The following is a 17193-nucleotide window of genomic DNA, read 5'->3' on the forward strand; positions in this document are numbered from 1 at the left end:
TCGAATTGCTTCGGGTCAGAGACTTCTCACTGGAATCATCTGGAAAATGTGGTTTGGTACTTGGCACGGGCTGCGCTGGTGCAGATAACACGCCTGACTCCAAGGCCAATTACCAAGCGCCCTAAGTGAGCTAAAGCCGCTTTGCTCTTCTGCAGACCAAGTTCTAAATCCCCTGGCCTGCGACTCCTTTCAGACTCGGCCCCTCAAAATAAATGCAGAGAGTTTGTCCGGTGAGTGAAGCCAGTCAGAGTGTGAAATCACCTGCGAGGTCTTGGAGCATGAAGGTTTATGATCCCCAGGATAAATCTACCCTAGCACACGCCTGGTGGTGCATTCTTTCCACAAGATAACCCTATAGCGCTGCACATAAATGGTGAATAGGAAAAGCAGTTCTGACTTGGCCTCCACATGTTTTGTCTTGTTTTTTAAATATATTTATATTGAATTCAGAGAGAGGGGAAGAGAGATACACATTAATGATGAGGATCATTGGTCAGTTGCCTTCTGCACACCCCCTACTGGGGACCGAGCCCTGACCGGGACTCGAACCCTGACCTGATTCATAGGTCAATGCTCAATCGTTGAGCCACACCAGCTGGGCAGCCTCCATGTTTTTTTTTTGTTGTTTTTTTTTTGCCATTTTTGGCCGCAAGTAACAGCAGGTCCTAGAACAAATCTTGTACTTTTGTTCCTCATTTAAAAAGGAAGAGACCTTACCGAAACCGGTTTGGCTCAGTGGATAGAGCATCGTCCTTTGGACTGGAAGGGACCCAGGCTCAATTCCGATCAAGGGCATGTACCTTGGTTGCGGGCACATCCCCACTGGGGGGCGGGGGGCGGGGGGCGTGCAGGAGGCAGCTAATCGATGTTTTTCATCGTTTTTAACTATCCCTCTCCCTTCCTCTCTGTAAAAAAATCAATAAAATATATTTTAAAAAATAAAAAGGAAGAGCCCACTGAGATCCCTCTCTCCAGCTGTATCAATTCCTGATTGTAAATTCTCACCCTCTGAGTTGTGGCCCAATGAGCCAAGAGTTCAGCTCTTCCCTAGGGGATTGGGAGACTGTGAATGCCATTAAGAGAAGTTTCCGCCACTGGAGAAAACCCTGTATCACTTTACATCGTTAATATATTTACACTTAGCACCAAAAGACTTGGGGTGCTGAGAAGAAGAAGCGAAAACTAATTTCTGGGCAGAAAGAACGGATCCCTGAGAAAGACCTGGAAGAGGAGAGTAAGCGGAAAATTTTAGGAGGACGAGGAGCGTTGCTCTCTTGGCCACAGCCCAGCGGAAGGCGGCCTGTGATTTATCGCACTTAGCCAGAGGGTCCGCCGGCAGCCTTTTCCAGGAACCAGCTTTTGTGAGAGACACAGCCTTCATTGCAGCTATGCCCACTCACACACCCGTTCGTTTGTGCTTACTCGGAAACTGGGCCGGAACGGGTTTGCAAAAGGGACAGCGACGGAAGAACCACGTCACAGCTCCCCCTTACCCTCCACCCCCACTCCACCTGCCCTCAGGGGGAAAAATTAAAATCCTCTTTTCCAAACACACGCCTCAGGAAAGCAGCTTCGTTGCATTTGTTTCCATGCTGCAGAAAATCAACACACACTGGCTTGGATCCCAAACAGGGCCAACTGCAGAATGCTGAGACTCTGCAGCCAGGAAGAACCCGGAGGCCTCCCCCGGCCACCCTCCCCCAGCACATTCGACTTCAATTATGTGGGAACATGCCTGGGCCCGGGGGCTGCTGCCAGAACTCTCCCTGCCCTGCTGAAGGAGGCCTCGCGCTGCAGCCCAAAATCTTTCCTAAAAGTCCGCACAGGATCTCTCGGTCGCTGCCAATACTTCACTTTGTCTTTGGCCAGCTTCCTGGCTCTCTAGAGCCCCGGAAACTCTAAAGCTCCCCCCTGTGCCTCCCTCCCTCTGTGTTGGGTCCTCCTCATCCTGCAGCCCTAGGCTCCTCACCCCTGTTGTAAATATGCCGGCGGCTTCTCAGAACCAGAATAATCTCGAAAAAGATAACCCACACCAAGCCCCGCCCCCAACCCCTCATCTTCTCAGCCCTCAGGAGAGAGCTGCCTTTATTTTTTCTTTCCTCTTTTTTTTCTTTTCTTTTTTTAATATATTTTATTGATTTTTCACAGAAAGGGAGAGAGAGGGATAGAGAGTTAGAAACATCGATGAAAGAGAATCATCGACCAGCTGCCTCCTGTACACCCCCTACTGGGGATGTGCCCACAACCAATGCACATGCCCCAGACCTGGAATCGAACCTGGGACCTTTAAGTCCGCAGGCCAACGCTCTATCCACTGAGCCAAACCGGTTTTGGCGAGAGCTGCCTTTTTGGTGAACTCTTAAAACCAGTGTTATTTTCACCTTCTGAGATAACATTCTTGTGGAATGGAGGCTAAAAAAAAACACCCTAATTGGATTACTCTTCTCTTGTGGGAGCCCCACTAGGAAAACCTAGAAGAACATTCCTCTGAGAGACCTCATTTCCAGTGCCGGTTACCCCAGGTGGGCAATCTGGGGGGAGAGGGCCAGACCCAAAGTCTCTGTTTTATTTGGTAGGACCCAGAGCTGATCCAGGCACCTGGCACTCCCTGAGAAACCAGAGGCAGAAGCAAGTCCTGGACGGTGGACTCCAAGGCCAGCTCTACTTCTTGGATTTCGAACCATTTACCCAACTACAGTCACAGTGCTGAGCACTTGCCATGTCCTGTGTTCATTCAGTCTGCAACATCTGCCTGTGAGGTAGGTAGAGTTTGCCCCATTTTACAAACCGGGAAGCCAGGGCTCAGTGGGAGACAGTTCAGGACTCGACCGGCATTGACTTGAGGTCACACAGCTAATATGTGAGTGGGTGGTGTGCGACCTCAGCATCTTCCTGCCCCCAAACCTGGGCTCCGCCCCTCTCGCTCCCCTAAACTCTGGATCTGGGGAGCAGAAAGGACACCGTTCCCAGTGTCTGTTCTGTGGTTGCTTTAACTCAGTCCATCCGCTTAACTAAGCCGAATACTGAGTTTAGACCACTTTGGCCTGAGTAAGTAAACCCGTCCTGTATCCATACCCTCTTCACGGGACTCTCTAACTTCTTCTGTCCCTCTTCACTGGGACCTGAGCCAGAGCTGATAAAGGAGGTTATAAACAATGCCTGTGGCTTTCCCCACTGTGTCCAAAGGCTGGCTTTTGGGAAATCATTGCAAAGCCTATTGTGGCCCCTTCACTCTGGGAGGCTTGGGGCCCAGCGTACACCAACCATTTAAGCTGACACCTCAGTTCTTTTATACAGAGCTTCATGGAAACCGAGGTGCTTCCCTAGCTGGAAAAAATTGCTTCTAGAACAAAAGTCCAGACTTTTTAAGAGTGTAGACTCAGTTACGGCCCGCCAAGGCACTATCAAACAGGCATAAACTGGCTAACTGGAAACTTTAGATTCTGGCACAATCGGTTTAATGGGTGGCTTCAATTTATTACAGAAAAATAGGGGAGAGAGAAAGCCTAGAACAAAATTCTTATAAACTACTGAGGGATATTATAAAGCAGTGTTAATTTACAGGTGTAAGTGATACGTTTGTGGTGTGCAGATGTCTACCAAGGGCTTTTTCTAAAATATAGCAAATGAAATTTAATTTATACTCTAGATCCAATGTCTATTTTGTGTTATGTAACTCTTATTTCTATTTATCCTACTTATAATTATATATTCTAAATTATATATTCTAAATTTATATTATATATAAAATAGTCACAAAAGCATTATATTTTAAAATACACAAGTATATTACTTGTATATTTTTAAATTCTTGACATATAATCTTATAGATAAAGGTTAATATGCAAATTGGCCAAACGGCAGAATGACTGGTTGCTATGATGTGCACTTACCACCAGGGGCAGACGCTCATTGCAGGAGCTGCCCCCGGGTGGTCAGTGCACCAGAAGCCGGCTCATGGCTGGTGAGTGCAGCAGCGGTGACCAGAGCCTCTCCCACCTCTACAGCAGTGCTAAGGATATCTGACTGATGGCTTAGGCCCCCCACACAGGGAGTTAGGGCCCCCCGACTGTGAGAGGGTGCAGGCCGGGCTGAGGAACACCCCTCCCCAGTGCAGGAATTTCATACACCTGCCCCGGGCCTCTAGTTAACGTGTAATAGAATGCAGCTCTTAAGTGTTCCGTTGATTGAGTTTTGACAATTGTATTCAGCTGAGTGATCACCACCCAAATCAAGATGTTGATCATTTCCATCTCCCTCTAAAAGTAGGATGTTTTATTTTTAAAGCAGAGAAACAGAGGAGAATTAAAAGCACCCTTATCCTAAGAGAGAAAATCATTATAGTGCTTTAATAGTGTTTCTTCCAGCATTTTTTTTATGCATATTGTGTTTAAACTAGAGGCTGGGTGCACAAAATTCATGCACCCAGGAGGGTCCCTCAGCCCGGCCTGTGTCCTCTTGAAGTCTGGAAGCCCTCCGGGGATGTCCGACTGCCACAGAGGCGATAGAGACACCTGCCACTGACACTGTGCTCAGCATCCATGAGCCCAGTTCAGAGCTTCTGAATGAATGGCGCTCCCCTTGTGGGAGCACACTGACCACCGGAGGGCAAATCTTGCATTGAGCATCTGCCCCCTGGTGGTCGGTGCACCTCATAGCAACTGGTCCTCCCATTGTTCACTCAATTTGCATATTAGCCTTTTATTATGTAGGATGGTGTATTTGTCCTTTCAGTAATTACTTTAAAGCCTACTAAATGCCAGATACTCTAGATTTGGAGGATGAAGCAGCAAATATAACAGCCCCAGTCATTGCCATCCCCAAAACAAACAAATTTCCAATAGTGATAAATGCCAGGAATAAAAATGACATGGTATAAAGGGATAGAAAGGTGTGGCTATTTTTAGGTAGGCTAGTCAGGGAATATCTCTATGGTTGGTTATATGCAAATAGTACTACTAATAATAAAAACTAAAAAAAAAAAAAAAAAAGCTTAATTCGGACTTCTGGCCACCAGGACTATGAGAGAAGCAACTTCTGTTGTTCTAAGCCCTCCAGTTTGTGGCACTTGAATATCTTAAAAATTAGCACACTAGATGAAACCGGTTTGGCTCAGCGGTAGAGCGTCGGTCTGCGGACTGAAGGGTCCCGAGTTTGATTCCGGTCGGGGGCATGTGCATTGGTTCCGAGCACATCCCTGGCGGCCGGTGTGCAGGAGGCAGCTGGTCGATGTTTCTCTCTCATTGACGTTTCTAGCTCTCTATCCCTCTCCCTTCCTCTCTGTGGAAAATCAATAAAAAAAAATGTTTTTTAAATTAGCACACTAATCTTTGCTTCTGTTCCCTCTGACAGCTATTCTTTTCCACCTAGCCAATTCCTATTCCCATCATCAACTTAACTTTAAACTCTGCTTAAGACAGCAATAAAACCTATTAACAGTTTTCCTGGATCTCAGAATAAAATCAAAGTCTTACCTAAGCCTACAAGGTCCTGTGTGCTCTGGCCCTGACCTGCCTTTCTAATCTCATCTCATTCTACTCTCCTCTATTTCTCCCCGGCTTCCTTGAGACTTCCATGGCGTGTTGCTTTGTCAGGTCAGCCATAACAGAGGGCCTCACACTGAATGATGTAAACAGCAGAGGATCACTGTCGCACAGTCTAGAAGCCAAAAGTCTGAGGTCAAGGTGTCTACAGCGTCGGTTCCTCCTGAGGGCTGTGAGGGAAGGCTCTGCTCCAGGCCTCTCCTGGCGAGCAAAGATCTGGCAGGTATACCACCCAGCTTGGATGGGCAGTGTGGTGCAGAGGTTTGTGTCTGGGCCCGGATTTAGCCTGCCTGGGTTCAGACCCCAGCTCTGCTACTGCTCCCTGAGTGATCTAGGACAAGTTATTTGACATCTCTGATGGTAATAATATCTGCCCCTCACAAGACTGTTGTGTTAGTGGCTCCTGTCCTGCTCCCTGCTGGCCTCTGTGCTTATATCTGTCATTCTCCCCCAGCTAGACAACATGCATTTCCTTCATCTGCGCAAGGCTTGCTTCCAGAGAATCCCCTCAACGCAGCACAGCTGGAAGACATGAAGGAACCAACACAGGCCCAGCAAATGAAATCAAGCAGTCTTTGCATGACTGAAGGCAGGTAAGGGGCATCCTCACCTGTGTGATGCTGGCACCTAGCACATTCCCTGGAATGTCTGGGGGAATTTACGGTCATAACCACTGGGAATGTATTGGAAAAGGCAACAAGGAAAATGCCTGAGGAATTAAGAAGAGTTGGCCAAGGTGATTATGACTGTGCATGCCTGGAATGGTTTAGGGACATGGTGGCATTTGGGATGAACCTAGAAGATAGAGCTTCTGGCCTGCCTCTGTGTGGAATGCTAAGGCAATTTCAGAGAGTATTGCTTTGAGCAAATTCTGTGTGAGTTGGAGAAATGGGTGTGTGAGATGCCTTCAGCTGCAAGTAACAGAATCCTGACTCAAAATGGTTCCCACAATGAGGGGGTTTATTATCTCACAAGGCAAGAATGGAGGTAGATCAAGTTCTGGATGGGTTAAATGAGCGGCTTAGCAACCTTACCAAAGGCCTGGTACAGAAGCCCTCTTGAGGCACTTTCCCTCGTTCCATGAGGCCAGGTATGATTCACCTCCCAAGATTTGGGGAAGGGCCTCCCCACCCCACTGTAGTGATGGTTGTACAACTCTGTAAAGATACTAAAAAACACTGGAATGGACACACTTTAAATGGGTGAATTATATAGAATGTGAATTTTATGTCAGCAAAGCTATAAAAAGAATAGTCCAAGTTGGATATCTTAGGGATTCTCCTCACTCATTTGCCTTCCTCTCTTCCTTACCTGTCCTTCATTTATTTGAACACGTAGAAATATATATATTTTTAAGCCGAAACCTGTTTGGCTCAGTGGATAGAGTGTCGGTCTGCGTACTGGAAGGTCCCATGTTCGATTCTGGTTGGGAGCATGCACACTGGATGAGGGCACATCCCCGGTGGGGGGCGTGCAGGAAGCAGCTGGTCGATGTTTCTAGCTCTCTATCCCTCTCCCTTCCTCTATGTAAAAAATCAATAAAATATATATTTTTAAAAATTGATTTCAGAGAGAAAGAGAGAGAGAGAGAGAAACATCAATGAAGAGAGAGAATCATTGATCGGCTGCCTTCAGCACATTCCCCACCTAGGGAGCAGGCGGGCAACCTGGGTATGTGCCCTGACTGGGCATTGAACCATGATCCATGATCTCCTCGTTCATAAGTCAATGCTCAATCCCTAAGCCACACCGGCTGGGCTATTTGAATATTTTCCAGCACCTATTTTATGCCTTTCCTCCGTTTTAATCTAGCATTGTTGAATGTTCTACTAACCATGAATGCCCTTCAAGGAATGGTGGAAAGAAAAAGATTTTAAGGTCAGCCTAGAATAAATAGTGTATTTGAAAAGTGGTGTAATAATATTGCCCAATGAAATGAGATCAAAGGGTTTAATCAGGACTCGTGGAGAAAAAGTTGAAAATTACAGATTCAAAGACCATGCCAAAAATCTGGATGAAAGCTGAAAATTTCAGCCCCATGCCTGGTCATCTTATCTCTTCAAGCAGATTTGGGCCATTCAGCGTGTGGCCTGTACTTCTTTCATTTTCCTGCAACACAGTCTCTGAAAGGTCCTATGTGACTCGAGAACATCTAGTGTAGTTCTCATTGTCGAAAAAGGATAATGAGGATGACCTTACCAAGGTCATGCGATTGCCTTTCTGGAGAACCAGTCTATTGGGTCTGGAGAACCAATAGAATATATGTAAACACACACACACACACACACACACACACACACACACACTGGCTTACTTGATTAGGGAGGCTAAGAAGTCCTACAGTCTACTGTCTAAGCTGGAGACCCAGGAAAGTTGGTGATATAGTTTCAGTCTAAGTCCAAATGCCTGAAAACCAGCAGAACTGATGGTATAAGTTCTAGTCCAAGTCCAAAGGCCTGAGAAAAAGAAATCCTGATGGCATAATTCCCAGTCTGAAGGCAAGAGAAGACCTATGTCCCAGCTCAAGTGGTCAGGCAGAAAGAGAATTCTCCCTTCCTCATTTTTTTCTATTCAGACCTTCAATGGATAGGATATTGCCCATAAACAGTGGAAAAGATAATCTGCTTTACTAAGTCTAACAACTCAGATGTTAATTTTTTTTTTTTTCTAGAAACACTCTCACAAGCACATCCAAAAATAATGTTTAATGAGATATCTGGGCATCCTGTGGTCCAGTCAAGTTGACGTATAAAATTAATCATCAGCTTTGCAGAAAAAATACCTGGTGCTATTTTCATCAGGATGGTTCTAGCAGTCCTAAATGAGATAACAAGAACTGGAGGTTTGAAAGTCATCAGATTGATAAAAGTAGGCTTCTCAGCTTTCTTCTGAATACTAGGAGACATCTTGTGTGTGTTTTTTAAAGTTTTAAAATTGATTTTCAAATATCCCATCTCACTATGATAGATTACAAAAAAAAAAAAGGCCAAAAATTCCTTCCAGCTTGCAGGCCTATCCTTTGCAAAGTGATTTTGCAGCTTATTCCATCAAGAGCTATGGAGTCTTGTTTTCCCACCCCCCAAAACCTGGTCTTAGCCATAGGTCTTGCTTTGAATTAATGTGACTTTAGAAAATGGGACACAAGAACAGACTTGAACAGTGCCGGTGCCTTGGGGTTTGTCTTCGTTTGCTGCTCTTGGGAAACCGTGTGACCACCATGTGAACAGGCCCAGGCTAGTCTGCTGTCTGATTAGAGGCATGTGGCCATGTTGTCTTTATCATCGTCCCCAACTGATATGGAGCCAGTTGCTACACATGTCAGTAGGCCATCCTGGACCATTCTATCCCCATTGAGCTAGCCCAGGATGGAATAATTGTTCAACCAACCACAAAATTTTTTTAAATATATATTTTATTGATTTTTTACAGAGAGGAAGAGAGAGGAATATGCCCTTGACTGGAATCAAACCCGGGACCCCTCAGTCCGCAGGCTGACGCTCTATCCACTGAGCCAAACCAGTTTTGGCCAACCACAGAATTTTAAGATAAAATAATGTTCGTTGTTTTAAGCCACTATGTTGGGGGGTGGTTTGTTACACAGTGAATGCTAACCAGTACACAAATATTCAGGATGTTCTTAAAAAGGCTTATATAACAAAAAAAAAAAAAAAAAAAAGTTCAAGTGTCAGGATTTCTGAGTCATTTTCAGGAAACCAGAAGCTTAGCATTTGCTTCCTGCTATGTGAAGACTTGCCCTGTATTGATCCTCTGAGGACAGAAATAAACCACTTGTGCCATGGAAGAAAACCCCGATCAAAAGAGAGCGAAACCAATCACTATAGGGCCTTGGCTCCAGCCTCCTTTAAGCCTGCCGGAGGCTAGTGACTAAAAGTAGTTCCCCAGAAGGACCCTCACGGTTTCTTGGCTCCGGTGTCTCCTGATGAACTACTAAACGGACACTTCCCCAACTGCCTACAGGGCCACATGACAAACTCTTCACTGGAAGAGAGCTAAACTTTATCCAGGGGTGAATGCAAACCCTGCCCAAACCACATGCGATTGAAACGTGGGTAAGGAAGGCTAGTTGTCCAACTGTCTTTCTCCCTCACTACCTGGATGCTGGCCCCATCATGGGGGCCCATGGCTGGTAGCAATTAGCAGGTATGAATAGGAAGCATATGCCATTTCAGGCTCAAAGAATCCAACATGGTTAAAGTGAAAGAATTAGTCTCGATCCAACAGAAGCAACTCAGGTTTGTTAAGTCCCCATTCCGCACACGGGGATTCTGCATAGATCGGGGAGAGAAGAGGCAGTTTCTGCCGATCCTGTATTTGGCCGATAGGGTATTTCAGGAGAAAAGCAATACACCTGTGGCAGAAAGGAATGCAGGGTGAAAGGTTCCTGAAACAGGCCTTTCTGTCCCATTTATGTGACCTAGGATGTTCCTGCCCAGAGCTTGAGAATGGCAGCTTGCGGTTGAATAAAAATTGAAGTGGTGCAGACGGTAACGGATCTGACTGTGGGAAACGAGGAAGGGCAGCATGCGGGGGGATTGGCAGGGAGTGACCTTGGGCAGAGTGCATGCCACTTCTCTGCTCTGGTGTTGCCATCTCTGGGGTGAGCGCCAAAGGAAACAATGCAAATAAAAGTGCTTTGTAAACCATGACGTGCTATACAAATATTACTTATTCCTTCTGATGGCCTACCATTTTATTTTGTTATGTTTTTGGAAAAGGTAACATGTGTACATGGTAAAATAAATTTTCAAAAGTAAATTTTCTGCCAAAACCGGTTTTGCTCATTGGATAGAGCGTCGGCCTTCAGACTGAAGGGTCCTGGGTTCGATTCTGGTCAGGGACATGTACCTCGGTTGCGGACACATCCCCAGTGGGGGGCGTACAGGAGGCAGCTGATTGATGTTTCTCTCTCTTCAATGTTTCTAACTATCTCCCTTCCTCTCTGTAAAAAATCAATAATATATATATATATATATATTTATTTTTTTTTTAAAGTAAATTTCACAACAGTCCAAAGGTATATGATAAGTTTCCCTCCTTCCTAGTATCAGTTTTTTTATGCATATAGAGTGAAAAATAGATACATATACACACATATTTATATGCTAGAGGCCTGATGCATGAAAATTCATGCACTGGAGGGGGGCATCCCTCAGCCCAGGCTGCCCCCTCTCTCAGCCCAGGAGCCCTCAGGGGCAGGAGGCGATCCAGCGATCAGGGGAATGCCACACCCCCATCACACCTCTGCTGCCGCCACCACCGGCAGCTCAAGCTTCGGCCGGCCCTGGTTACCTCAGCCTTGGGTGGCCCTTGGTGGCTGGGGGACTGAGGGGGTTGGGGGTCTCCGGAGGTAGTCCATCTTGTGGCTGTGGGCACTGCTATCTTGGAGGGCATGACAGTCAATTAGCATATTCCCTCCATATTGGCTGTGGGTGCCGCCATATTTGCGGCAGTGTGAGAGTCAATTAGCATATTCCCTCTTTATGAGATAGTATATCTATACTAATAAAAGGGTAATATGCTAATTAGACCGGGTCGACCGGCCATGTTCCAGACATCTGACTTCCTTCCAGACAAAGCCATGGTGGTGGGGGCCAAGGCAAAGGTAGTTAGGGGCAATCAGGCCAGCAGGGGAGGGCAGTTGGGGGCGAGATCAGCCTGGCAGGGGAAGGCAGTTAGGGGCAAACAGGTAGGCAGGCAGAGGCAGTTAGGGGTGATCAGGCAGGTAGGCAGAGAGGTTAGGGGCGATCAGACAGGCAGGTAGAGGGGTTAGGGGCTATCAGGCAGGCAGGTGAGCAGTTAGGGGCCAGTGGTCCCAGATTTCGAGAGGGATGTCCTACAGTCAGTTTTGGGATCGGGCCCCAACTGGCAGTTAGACATTCCCCAAGAGGTCAGCCTGAGGGAACCCGCCATCCCCATGCACAAATTTTGTGTACCAGGCCACTCCCTTTCATTTAACACAAATTGGTGTACAACATAAAAATATTCTACACATTTATGTACATTTTATTATTCTACTATAATGTTTTAAAATATATTTTTATTGTTTCCAGAGAGGAAAGGAGAGGGAGAGAGAGATAGAAACATCAATGATGAGAGAGAGTAATTGATTGGCTGCCTCCTATATGCCTCCCACTGGGGATTGAGTCCGCAACTTGAGAATTGACCAGTGACCTCCTGGTTCAATGTTCAACCGAGGCATGCTGGCCAGGCTTATTATTTTATTTTAGAATATTCTGTTTTTTGGCTTAACCACAGGTCTTTCCCCTGCCCAGTTTTCTTGAGGTATAATTGACAAATAAAATTGTATGTATTTGAAGCGTACAACGTGATTTGATATTTGTGGACATTGTGAAATGACCGCAATCCAGTAAGTGAACACATCCATCACCTCACATAGTTACCTTTTGAATTTTCTTTTTTTTAAACACAGGTTCCTAAAGATCCTTCCAGATCCGTGCAAAGACCTTACCTCTTTCTCACTGAACAGCTGGGAACACTGTGTGTTCCATTGCATTTGGGACAGCCTACAAGGCACGTCACCATCCCCTGCTAGAGTTGCTATTCTCTGTTCCAACAACACGGTGGTGATTATCCTTGTACATTCAGTTTTCACCCTGTTGGGAAGGTGCTATTTCAGTTTTGATAGGCACTGCTAGCGTGTCCCCTGCAGATGGTGACTTTTATAATAGTAAGCTCCCTCTCCAATCGATGAGCAGGCAGCCATCGGTGGTGCCAGCTTCCTAGAAGTTTGCATTTGATGAACCCAAGGAGAGAAGTTTCTTTTTCCCAGAGAGCAACATTGTGCATTTACTATTTCGTGTAGCAAAGAGGCTTACAGCCCAGAATTTGGAGACAGACTGGCTGGGTTCGAATCTCAGCTCCAACATGCTCATACTGCGTATGACCTTGGGCAAAGTGACTAACCTCTCTGTGTGCCTCAGCCTCCCTCAGCTGTCAGATAAGAAGACTAATCCCATCTACTGCGTTGTTTCTCAGTCACCCTCAGCACTACTGGTATTTAGGGCTGGATGGCTCTCTGTTTGAGAGAGTGGGCAGCCCCGTGCATTGAAGCATCCCTAACCTCTACCTACAAGATGCCAGTAGCCTCTCCCTTTCAGTTGTGACAACCATAAATGTCCCCAAACACTGCCAAATGGCCCCCTGGAGACGGGGGAGGCAAAATTCTCCCCTCCCATTGAGCATCAGTGGGTTACTGTGAAGATTATGTGAGTGAGTTATTATGTAAAAGGCTCTCGGAACAGAGCTGGCACATAATAAATGCTATATATAAAGGCCTGCAATTATTATCCTCATTATCTCTCCGGAGCCCTAAGGCTTACCTTATGGAAAATAAATAGTTTTGATAATGTGGGGGCGTGAGCAAGACAGTGAGCATTACTAAGCCCGTATCTGATTCCACTCCGGAACAAGAATCCAAGTCCCTATTCTAAGATCATAGGTCAGCAATGTCAGTATTAATTATAGTCTGATCCCCCCAGGCTTCCATTGTGGGGCTCCCGGTATCCTGTGGCAAAGTTAACAAGATCCTGTGCTAATGGCCGGTTCAGCTGTCACGGGTGCTGCACACATCCGTTCCCCATCCCTTCCCGAGGTCTCCAAACGGTGCATACCGCACGTCTCCGGCTTCCCATGGATCTGTGGCCCCTGAAGCAACAGGCTGCCCACCACAGTCACCCCAAAAAGGGGGCCAATGAAAACTAAAAGAGAGAATGAGGAAGAACAAAAGGACTGAACTTCTTTACATTTCTGGCTCTGTGCAGCACAAGCATTTCCAATGAAAAATAAAGAATTCTTTCTTCTGTGTCTGTTTCAGCTGGCCGGGATGCTTCCCCCCCCCCCTTTTTTTTTTTTAAATAAATCTTTATTGTTCATATTATTACAAATGTTCCTTTTTTTTCCCCCCTCCATTGCTTCCCTCCACCAGGTTCCCACCCCACCCTCTGCCCTTTCCCCACCCCCCATTGTCCTAGGATGCTTTTCCCTTGTGAATAATGTCACCGCATCACTATTCTGTCCCTCAAGGTAACACAAAATGAGCAACGTAACCACCAGAAGTGTGCTTGTGTGGAGGAAAGGCTGATGTAAAAGCTTTTTCAAGTAATGTGGCTGTGTTCCCTCCTATTTTACCACACATCCTCAGGTTGTTTCCAAACCTATGGGAAACTTCTTATTTTGAAGACAAGGTGTACAAATAACGCCTCTTAGAAGCAACCCCCCCTCCAACACACAACACTTTTAAAAAAGTTTTCTTGCTTTTAGTCTTTTGGGATTCCTGGAGTGTCTACAAATAGATTAGCCTTTATGAATCCCGAGTAACCATGGTTAGAAAAAAAAACAACACTGGTTTAATTAGCCATGGTCCTATTTTTGAAATTACATCTGCTCTCTCTCTCTTTTCTTAAATGAGGATTGGTCTTTGCAAAAACCTTAAGAAGATGGATTTTGTAGATGGGGCGGGGGGGGGGGGCAGTGCATGTTAGTTTTTATTTGAATTAATTTTCATGCTTTTGAAAGCAAAATCAAGAGTATTGAGTGAGTAATGTAGGCTTCATACATTAAACATGACCAAATGAAGAGCACTGAAGAGAAATGATTGCAGAGAATTGCTGGAAATACTGGATCATCAGATGTATGCTTCTGTAACTGAGTGATAGCAAATCATTCTTTGTATGGCTATATAATTTTTTTTTTTATCCCAAATCCTCAGACTTGATTAATCATTGAAGTGATGAAAATGAGAGGGCCATGTGGTTCGCTCAAGGGTTATTGAGTATCAGAAACCAAGTACATAATCCACAGGACTTGATTCCCAGGTTTGAAAGTCTTTATGTGACTTCTCACTTGATACTATTTTTCATTTCTGAAATAGTGGTTGAAATGGTCACTGCTTTTTTTAAGTTAATTTTTTAACAATATTTCTTAATATCAGAACTCTTTCAGGACAGTCAGTGTTCCTCAAAGTCTTCGATGACAAATCTCCAATGATACTTAGTTTTGTTTAAATGGCTGCCCCCAAATCATTTGGGGTGGAGAGGGCACTCAAAATTTAACTTTTATTGGATATGATATTAGTTTCCGACTTCAACATTTGTCTTTAAAGAATTCTGAATGAAGTCACTCTTTTTGGGGTCGTCTATATTATCTCTTGTTGCATACAAGTTATCCCAAAATTTATTAACTTAAACAGCAAGAGTTAGGAATCTGGTGTGGCTTAGCAGAGCATCTCTAGTTCAGGGTCTCTAACAAAGCCTAATGAAGGTGCATTGACCAGGGCTGAGGTCAGAATCAAGGGCTGATTAGGGGATGATCTGCTTCCAATCTTGCTCACAGGGCTGTGGAAGCCATCCAGTCCTCACTGCTGTGGCTGGAGACTCAGTTCTTTGCCATGTGGGCCTCTCCATAGGGCAGCTCATAACATGGCGGCTGTCTTTCTTCAAAGGGAGTGGGCAAGGGTGAGCAGTGTAAGATAGAAGCCACAGTCTTTTTGTAACCTAACCTTGGAAGTGAAAACCCCTAGTTTTTTCTTTTTGTTAGAGGGAAGCCTCTAGGTCCAGTTCATATTCAAGTAGAGAGTGTTTCACAGGGTCTGCACACCAGAACAGGTTCATATGGGGTCACACTGTAAAGGCTGCCTGCCACACCATTGGTCTTAAGGTGTGTTATCCTGTCATAAGATACAAAGCCCTCTGACACCACAGTGGCTGTCAAATAACCATGCTGTCTAGAATTGAGGTGAAGAATTTGCAATAATAGATATTCCTTGGTTTGGGGTGGTAATCCTTCCATAAAGAAAAATGGGGTAGGGTGTATAAAACAGCATGACAATAGAGGTTCTCTTGGTTTTCATTTTAATATGAAAGCAGAAATCAGATTTTTTAAAAAATATATTTTTTATTGATTTCAGAGAGGAAGGGAGATGAGAGAGAATCATTGATTGGCTTGCTTCTGCATTCCCCCACTGGAGATGGAGCCTGCAACCTGGACATGTGCCTTTGACTGACCAGAATCGAACCTGGGATCCTTCAGTCCACAGGCTGGCGCTCAGGCTAAGGCCAGAAATAAAATTTTAATGATAAACCTGCAAACATTCCAAGTGTGAATGTAAAATGGCACAGTCACGCTGGGAAAAAAAAGTTTGATAGTATCTTTAAAAAGTTAAATATAGCTCTGGCAGGCTGGTTCAATTGGTTGGAGCACCCTCCCAATGTGCTGAGGTTCTGGGCTGGGTTTGATCCCTGGTCAGAGCACATGCACGAATCAACCAATGGGCGCATAAATGGGTGGAACAATAAATCTCGACCCTTGTTCCATCCCCCCCCCATCCTGCTTCCTCTTTCTAAAAAATCAATTTTAAAAAGTTAAATATGAATTTGCTATTATCACCAAACATTTCATTCCTAGCCATTTACTTAGGAGAAATGAAAACATGTCTATATGATGACATAATGTATACAAATGTTCATAGCATTATTCATAACAGCCCAAAACTTGAAACAATCTAAACCAAGTAGTTTGTGTATTTGAGTAAATACACAAATACAACCAAAAACTATCCAGTGATAATAAGGAGTGAAATACTGACATGGATAAACCTCACAAAAAAATATATGAGAAAGAAGGCGGACAAGCCCTGGCTAGTTTAGCTCAGTGGATAGAGTGTCATCCTGTGGACTTAAAGGTCCTGGGTTTGATTCCGGTCAAGGGCACATGCCCAAGTTTTGGGCTCATTGCCCAGTAGGGGACATGCAGAAGGCAGCCGATCCATGATTCTCTCTCATCATTGATGGTTCTCTCTCTCTCCCCCTCTCTCCCTTCCTCTCTGAAATAAATAAAAATGTATTTTTAAAAAAGGCAGACAGCCGGAACCGGTTTGGCTCAATGGATAGAGCGTCGGCTTGGGGACTGAAGGGTCCTGGGTTCGATTCTGATCAAGGGCATGTACCTTGGTTGCGGGCACGTCCCCAGTAGGGGGTGTGCAAGAGGCAGCTGATCGATGACTCTCTCTCATCGATGTTTCTAACTCTGTATCTCTCTCCCTTCCTCTCTGTACAAAATAAATAAAATATATTTAAAAATAAAAAATAAAAATAAAAAAGGCAGACAAAGACCATCTATTGTAATATTCCACTTATATGAACTGTCTAGAACAGGTAAATCCACTGAGACAGAAAGTAAATTAGTTGTTGGGGCTGAGGATAGGTATGAAGGATCCTATGGGGGGAGGGAAATGTGAAATTAGTGGTTATGGTTGACTGATAATCCTTGAATTATATAAAAATGAGTGAATTTCACATGTAATTTATACTTTAATAAATTGATAAAAATATTTTCAATGATAATGGGTGAAAACGAGCTTGCGCAACATAAATTAAATCAAGTTCAGCTGTGTCAGCTTCGGACCTTATGCCACTTCCCTTTTTCCTCCCATCAGTCTGAAATTTGGTCCTAAGATTGAATTCTGGGACCTTGGTCCCTGATATGGCTAATTGTCAAATCATTAAGCCACAGAAAGTTGATTGTATTTCTATTATATGGCCCTTCTATTTTTCCCCCCACCTCATCTGTTTTTTGTTTTTTTTTTTTTAGTCTCAATTTCCTTTGGGTTAAT

At 44.8% G+C, this 17193-nt stretch overlaps 1 long non-coding RNA gene across 1 annotated transcript; it reads left to right on the forward strand.

The window, feature by feature from the left end:
* The first annotated feature begins 2203 nt into the window (after positions 1–2203).
* Positions 2204–13411, forward strand: LOC311613833. The gene is made up of 3 exons (XR_014793543.1): positions 2204–2759; positions 5998–6136; positions 11995–13411. It is a non-coding gene; the product is annotated as an uncharacterized lncRNA (long non-coding RNA).
* Positions 13412–17193: the final 3782 nt, after the last annotated feature.

The sequence above is a fragment of the Pipistrellus hanaki genome (genome assembly GCF_964339955.1).
Source record: "Pipistrellus hanaki genome assembly, chromosome: 19".
Classification (NCBI taxonomy): Eukaryota; Metazoa; Chordata; class Mammalia; order Chiroptera; family Vespertilionidae; genus Pipistrellus; species Pipistrellus hanaki.